The sequence below is a fragment of the Nannospalax galili genome, unplaced genomic scaffold (genome assembly GCF_000622305.1).
Source record: "Nannospalax galili isolate Female #2095 unplaced genomic scaffold, S.galili_v1.0 scaffold2926, whole genome shotgun sequence".
Classification (NCBI taxonomy): Eukaryota; Metazoa; Chordata; class Mammalia; order Rodentia; family Spalacidae; genus Nannospalax; species Nannospalax galili.
The window spans coordinates 47519-55184 of NW_008354709.1; the positions used below are offsets into that span (position 1 = coordinate 47519).

The window sequence follows — 7666 nt, forward strand, 5'->3', positions numbered from 1 at the left end:
AATAATGTCCTTTCTGGGGAAGTTTGTTTTTCCTTCCCAGGATCTAACTCAGGATACCAGTCCAGAGTCTTCAAGTCTCCCTGGATCCAAGATAGCACCTCCAGATTTGCTTTGTCTTTCAGGACCCTGACATCTGGGAAGCCTCTGGTCTAGTTTCTTTGTTTCCTCCCAGGTTTAAAAATGCCCCCTTCCAAATGTCCACATCTCACCTCTTGTTAGCAGCTCTGCTCCTCCAGACCCCAGGGGACGGACTCTTTGCAGGGCCTTGTAAAACCTTAAATAAACTACACGAACAAATTCCACTTTGACCACCATCTTGTTAAAATTCCTGAAAAAACTTAACTCCCTGGGCCCAAACTACCTTAACAAAAGCCAGGCAGTGCGTCTCCCAGTCTCTGCTTGTTCCTCAAAGTGTTTTATGTGCTGTTTAGTGATTTTTCACAAATAGTTTCTCTTGCTCTTAAAAGTTAGATTAGGCGAACGGCGAGCAGCGGCGGCGGCGCGGAGAGCGCAGCGGAGGTTTTGCTGGTTTCGGACCCGAGCGGCCGGATGGTGAAATCCTCCCTGCAGCGGATCCTCAACAGCCACTGCTTCGCCAGAGACAAGGAGGGGGATAACCGCTGCGCCACGCTCCACGCCAGCTGCACCATGCCGCTTCTCTGTCTGCACAGCCGTGGCAGCCGCAGTAGCGAGAGTTCCAGGCAGGCCGTCCACTGCTGTAGTAACCTGGGTCCAGGGCCTCGGTGGTGCTCCTGATGTTCCTCACCCACCCCTGAAGATCCCAGGTGGGCGAGGGAACAGTCAGCGGGATCACAGTCTTTCAGCCAGCGTCCTCTACCCCGACGAGCGGCTGAATGTGACCGAGGAGCCGACGTCTAACGACAAGACCCGCGTCCTGAGCATCCAGTGCGTGCTCACAGACGCCAAGCATGTGACCTGGAGGGCGGTGTGGAGCGGTGGCGGCCTCTGCATTGAGCTCCCTGCCGGACCCCTGCCTGAGGGCAGCAAGGACAGCCTCGCCGCTCTCCTGGAGTTCGCTGAGGACCAGCTCCAGGCTGTCCATGTCTTCGTCTGCTTCCGCAAGAACCGAGATGACAGAGCCGCCCTGCTCCGAATCTTCAGCTATTTGGGCTTTGAGATTGTGAGACCTGGGCACCCCCTCGTCCCTAAGAGACCCGATGCTTGCTTCATGGCCTACACGCCGGAGAGAGAGGCCCCAGGCGACGAGTAGGCCAGTGGCCGCGCCTCTCCTGGCTTGTTGCATGTTGTGATTGTGCAAAATAAACGCTCACTCCACAGTAGCGGGCACTGTCTGCAGTTTTGTTGTGTTGCGATACTCAAGTGTTTGCTTGAATTCTAAATAAAGGTTTCTATTTTACTTAAAAAAAAAAGTTAGATTAATTGAATTTTAATTCAGGGGGATAGTTCTCTTAAAAAACACAGCCCGGGCCTGCAGGTGGACCCAAGCACCAGTAGACCTAATTAGGGTTCTCAAACAAGCAGAGAGGGTTAGTGAGGGTGCTTAACACCCCCACTTTACATCATAACGTAAAGAGCTCCCTTTCCCTTTTGGCCTAAGGGAGGAAACCTGGTGGGCTGTCAGGCTGGATCTAGTCATCCTCTCAGACAGAATTCTCTGTGATTTAGTGGACCTAAGAAGACTTCTCTGGGGCCCAAGTCACCTCCTCAGTTCCACTTTCTTTCATTTGCTCCTGCCCCTTTTAATTAATTTATTTATATGTTTTGTATGTATGTGTGTGCACCCATGTCATGCAATGCCTGTGGAGGTCAGTAGAGGGTGACAGATCCCTGGGACTGGAGTTAGGGACAGTTGTGAACTGCCATGTGGGTGCTGGGAATCCAACCCAGGTCCTCTGCAAGATCAGCCAGTGATCTTAACCACTGAGCTATCTCTCCTGTACCACCCCCACCCCCAACCCTATTTAAACTTCACTCTTGGACTGGTAAGATGGCTTAGTGGGTAAAAGCACTTACTGCCAAGGCTGACTACCTGAGTTTGATCTCTGGGACCCACATAATAGGAGAGAACAGACTTCTACAAGTTGTCCTCTGACCTCATACACCACTAAGTGTACATGGCATGTTGTCCTAGTTTGTCTCTCCATTGCTGTGACAGAACACTCTGACCAATACTAACTTGGAGAGGAAAGGGTTTATTTAGCTTGTATCTCCCAGGTCACAATTCATCAGGGAGCCCAAGATAGGAACTCAGGGCAGGAACCTGGAGGCAGGAGCTGGAGCACAGACCATGGAGGATCGATGCTTACTGACTTGCTCCCTCCGCCCCTGCTCAGCTCTCCCACATCACTCAACAATCAAGAAGATGCCCCACAGACATGGCCACAGCCCAGTCCAATAGAGGCAATTCCCCAACTGAGGCTCCCTTAACCCAGGTGTGTCAAGTTGACACTAAGGCTATCCAGCACTCATTAAACATGTGAAAGTACACACACATAAATGTAATACTTTTTTAAAAATCATTAAAAATTACATAAACCACACGTAGCACATGCCTTTAATTCCAGCACTCAGAAGGTAGAGCTCTGCAGGTGAATTTCTATGAGATTGAAGCCAGCCTGGTCTACATAATGAATTCTAGGTTAGGTGGGCTATAGGGAGACCCTGTCTCAAAAACAAACAGCCCTCCCCCAAAAGCAAACAAAACCAAAACTCAATGAAAGTAAATAAATAACTTCACTCTTATTAAGTCAAAACAGTAGACCTAATCAGATGTGGTGGCCTGAAATTTCAGCACTTAGGAGACTGAGGCAGGATAGGGAGTTCAAGGACAGCCATGGCTTTATACCAAATTCAAGTCAGCCTGGGATACCTAAGATCCTGTCACAAAACACCAAACCAAATAAAAGAATCCAATGCACCTTTTATAATTGTTAAAAACGTTCTTGGGGGCTGGTGAGATGGAGCAGCAGGTAGAGGCATACAGTTGCCCACCAGCCTGCTGACTTGACTTCAATCTTTGGAATCCACATAAATGTAGAAGGAGAGAACTGACTATACAAAATTGTCATTTGCCACATGGGCTCTGTGGCACATATACCAATGCACATACATCAATTATGCAAACACACAATTTTTTTTATAATGTTTTTGGGCTAGTGAGATGGCTCAGTGGATAAAGGTAGCTTATCACTAAGCCCAATGGCCTGAGTTTGATCCCTGGAACCCATATGATGGAAAGAACTAACTCCTGAAAGATGTCCTCTGAGCCAGACATGGTGGCTCATGCCTTTAATCCCAGCACTTAGGAGGTAGAGGCAGGCAGATCTCTGAGAGTTTGAGGCCAGCATGTCTACATAGTGAGTTCTAGACCAATTGGGGCTACAGGGAGACCCTGTCTCAAAAAGACCAAATAAAATAAAACAAAATAAAATAAAATAAACAATAACAACAAAGCGTTCTTATGCTGTGTGTTGTTCTGTATTGGGGAGCAGAAACAGGAGTTTGACCAGCCTAAGCTACATAGCAAAAAACAGCCTTCAAGGGGCTGGAGAGATGGCTCAGAGGTTAAGAGTACTGCCTGCTCTTACAGAGGACCCAGGTTCGATCCCCAGCACCCACATGGTGGCTACGAACCATCCTTAACTCCAGTTCCAGGGGAATCCGAAGCCCTCTTCTGACTTCCGTGGCAGGCATTGCACTCACATACATGTAGGTAACACACTCATACACATTAAATAAAAATAATAAATTTTTAAAAAAAGTCTTCAAATAAGCCAAAAAAAAAAAAAAAAATCTCAAACCAGACTGGCCTCAAACTGCTAAGGGGCTATGGATAATCTTGGACTTCTCATCTTCCTGTTATTTATTTATTTAGGGAGGGGGAGTGCTGGGGATGAGACCCCAGACTTGCATGCTCAGCCTCTGGTTTTCTTGTCCTGATCCCTGGCCCTAGCTCTCCATCTGTAGCTTTGTTTTTGCTAGCTCAAGTTTCTAGAGGTTTAGTTCTTATAGTAAGAATTTTATTTCAGGCCAGGCGTGGTGGCACATGCCTTTAATCCCAGCACTCTGGAGGCAGAGGCAGGCAGATCTCTGTGAGTTCAAGGCCAGCCTGGTCTCCATGGTGAATCTAGGACAGCTGGGGCTACAGGGAGACCTGGTCTCAAAAAGACTAAAAAAAAATAATTTTATTTCAAAATAGTCCCTACTCATCTAAGAAACTTCTTTTGCAACAGAGACTGTTTTAGAATTCCACAATTGGTCACACACAGAGAATAAGTGCCAAAGTGTAGAGAATAAGCCTGCAAAGTGTGGGTCCCTGGACAGGACTCCTATATTAAACCTTACCTACCCAGGGCTCAGGGATCATTGCGGAAGCAGGGGAAGAAAGATAATAAGAGCCAGGGAGGAGGTGCATGACCACATGGAAATAGAATCCTACAAGCTCCTGGGACCTTAATCATATGAATTACAGCAATGGTGACAGCATGCACAAGACCCATGCAACTCAATCAGACAAAACCCAGCACAGAACTGTGGAAATGGGCAGCAGGTCCCAACCTTAACCAAAGAATTATTGGTAGCTGATTACTGCTGGGTGAGGAAGAGCTTATCTTCTTTAAGGGTGTGTCTCTAAATAGGCTGACTAGACCCCAGTGGATGAATTTATACTAAGGGATGTCTGGGGACACTAACTTGACTTGATAGGCTTTAACATATATGACAGAATGCATGAAATCCAGTGGTGCAGGTTATAGGGGGGTGTGGATGGGAGAGAGGGTATAAAGATAATTAAGATGTTTTGTATGAGGGGCTGGAGAGATGGCTCAGTGGTTAAGAACACTGGTTGTTCTTGCAGAAGACCTAGGTTCGAATCCCAGCACCCACATGGCAGCTAACAACTGTCCTCTGTAACTCCAGTCCCGGGGATCCGACAGCCTCTTCTGAACTCTGTGGGCATTGCATGACACGAGTGCACTTACATACACACAGGCAACACACACATACACATAAAATAAAAATAATAAATAAAAATATTCTTAAAAAGGATGTTTTATATGAAATGCACAGAAATTCAATAAAAAATACATTTAGCCTGGCGTGGCACACACGTTTAGTCCCAGCACTCAGGAGGCAGAGGCAGGCAGACTGTGTGAGTTCAAGGCCAGCCTGGTCTACATAATGAGTTTGAGGCCAGCTGGAGCTAGAGGGAGACCCTGTCTCAAAAAGACCAAAAAAAAAAAACCAGGAAAACCCCCAAAAAAACCCCAAACCCTGAAATAAATGTCGAAAAAAAGTATTTCATTTCATTTATGTGTGTGTGTGTGTATGTGTGTGTGTGTGTGTGTGTGTGTGTGTGTGTGTACAGACATACGAGCAACAAGGCACATGCTGAGATTAGAGGACAACTTTTCAAAGGTCCATTCTACCTTACCACCTTCTACCTGCAGGGTCTGGAATTTACCCCACACCTGGCTTTTTTACCTGGGTTCCAGAGATCAAACTCAGGTCATCAGGTTTGCATGATAAGTCCTTTTACTCACTGAACCATCATCCCCTTGGCCCCCTATTTTTGTTTTTTTTTTGAGACTGGGAAATCATTCTAGGCAGCCCAGTCTCACCTTAAACTCCTGATAAAGGCTGGAGAAATAGCTCGATGGTTTAAGAGCATATATTGCTCTAGCAGAAGACTCAAATTTGGTTCCCAGCACCCATGCGGTGTAGCTCACAATCACCTGTAGCTCCAGCTCCAACCAGGTATGGTGGCCCACACTTTTAATCCCAGCACTGGGGAGGCAGACAGATGGATCTCTGTGAGTTTGAGGCCAGTCAGAGCTACATAGTGAGACTGCCTCAAAACAAACCACTAAAAATAATAAAGACGTTAAAACAGCAACAACTCAGCCTCTCAAGTGCTGGGATTACAAACTTTCATCACCATACCTGGTTGTTGTGTGCATTTTACTTTATAAATGAGTGAGTGAGGGGCCAAATGTCTATCCTCTGCCATCATCCTAGTTTTGTTATGAAGCTAGCCTTGATTTTACAGAAAAAAATAGGTAGGTGGGTTGATAGGTAGGTAGGTAGGTAGGTAGATAGATGAGCGACAGATAAAACAACCCATACCCAGAGTTATACCAACCAGAAGACTATTCAAGAGACTATTCAAGAACATTGGTCTAGACAGCAGCTGCTGACCAACCAAGCACAGGAGGCGCTCTGTGTAACTTCAGATTCCTGATCCAAAGTCACTAGTGATGTTCCAGGTTTCTCCACACTGTTCTGATGAAAAGCTAGAAAGATTAAAAGTACCACTTCCCCCAGATGAGGGGCAGCCATGGAGGCCCCTTCCCACACCTATGTTTTTTCAATTTATTTTATTTTCAATTATGTGTATGTATTTGTGAGTGCCAGTGCTCCGAAGAAGCCAGAGGTGGTAGTGAGTCACTGGATGTGGGTGCTGGGAACTGATTTTGATTCATCTGCAAGAGCAGTATGCACTCAACCCCTGAGTCATCTCTCCAGTCCTCTGGACTCCCCCATCCTGCAGTGGCTTTTACCTTTATTACCTATAGCCATCCTGGAGGCTGGACTTTGACAGATAAAAACAGAGAATTCAGGGAACCATTTGTCCTGATATGTTTCTCCATTGCTGTAACAAAACACTCTGACCAATACCAACTTGGAGAGGAAAGGGTTTATTTAGCTTACATAATTCTGGGTCACAGTTCATCCTGGAGCACAAGGTAGGAACTCAGGGCAGGAGCCTGGAGGCTGGAGCTGGAGCACAGGCCGTGGAGGAATGCTGCTTACTGGCTTGCTCACCGGGACCCCTGCTCATTCTGCTTTCTTATGCAACTCAGGCCCACCTGCCCAGGGGTGGCATCACCCACAGTGGGCTGGGCCCTCCCACATCACTCAACAATCAAGTAGTTGTCCCATGGACATGGCCACAGGCCAGTCCAATGAAGGCAATTCCCCAATTGAGGCTCCCTCAACCCAGGTGTGTCAAATTGACACTAAAGCCATCCAGCACACCATTCTAACAACAGGAAAGGCCATGGATTTAGTGGCCTCAGCTAAGGAAAACTTTTCCCTGTCCTGCCCTGCTAGTGAGCATGTCTTTCATTTTAGAGGTGTGGAAACTGAGGCTCAAAGAGATCAAGCAGCATGCACAGGTCTCACAAGCAGGAAGTGTAGTGCTAGGATTTTAATCCAACTGTCAAATCCCAATGCTTGAGGGCCTTCCCATTAATTCAGGCTGGTCTCCTCCAAGAATGAACCAGAGGGCTGCAACTGGGAGCCTTCTTGATGCTAACCATAGTTTCTACATTTGATTAGTTCATCCAATTTTTTTTTTTTTTTTTTTCGAGACAGGGTCTCTCTATAGTCCAGCTGGCCTGGGACTGACTGTGTAGAATAGGCTGGCCTGGATCTCAAAGAGATCCACCTGCCTTTGCCTCCCAAGTGCATGCACCACCATGCTTAGCTCAACTTAAAAATTTTTTAAAAATATTTTACCTATTATTTTTATTTTATGAGTGTATTGTCTGCACGTATGTAAGTGCACCCATGTCTTGCAATGCCGCAGAGGTCAGAAGAGGGCTTCAGATTCCCCTGGAACTGGAGTTAAGGACGGTTTGTAGCCGCCATGTGGGTGCTGGGAATCAAACCCAGGTCCTCTGCA

General features: G+C 46.7%; 1 pseudogene across 1 annotated transcript; it reads left to right on the plus strand.

Moving 5' to 3' along the window:
* The first annotated feature begins 479 nt into the window (after positions 1–479).
* LOC103749114 lies at positions 480–1301 on the plus strand (annotated as a pseudogene). The gene has a single exon (XR_001872875.2). The product of XR_001872875.2 is annotated as an ornithine decarboxylase antizyme 1 pseudogene (transcript).
* The last annotated feature ends 6365 nt before the right edge of the window (positions 1302–7666 follow it).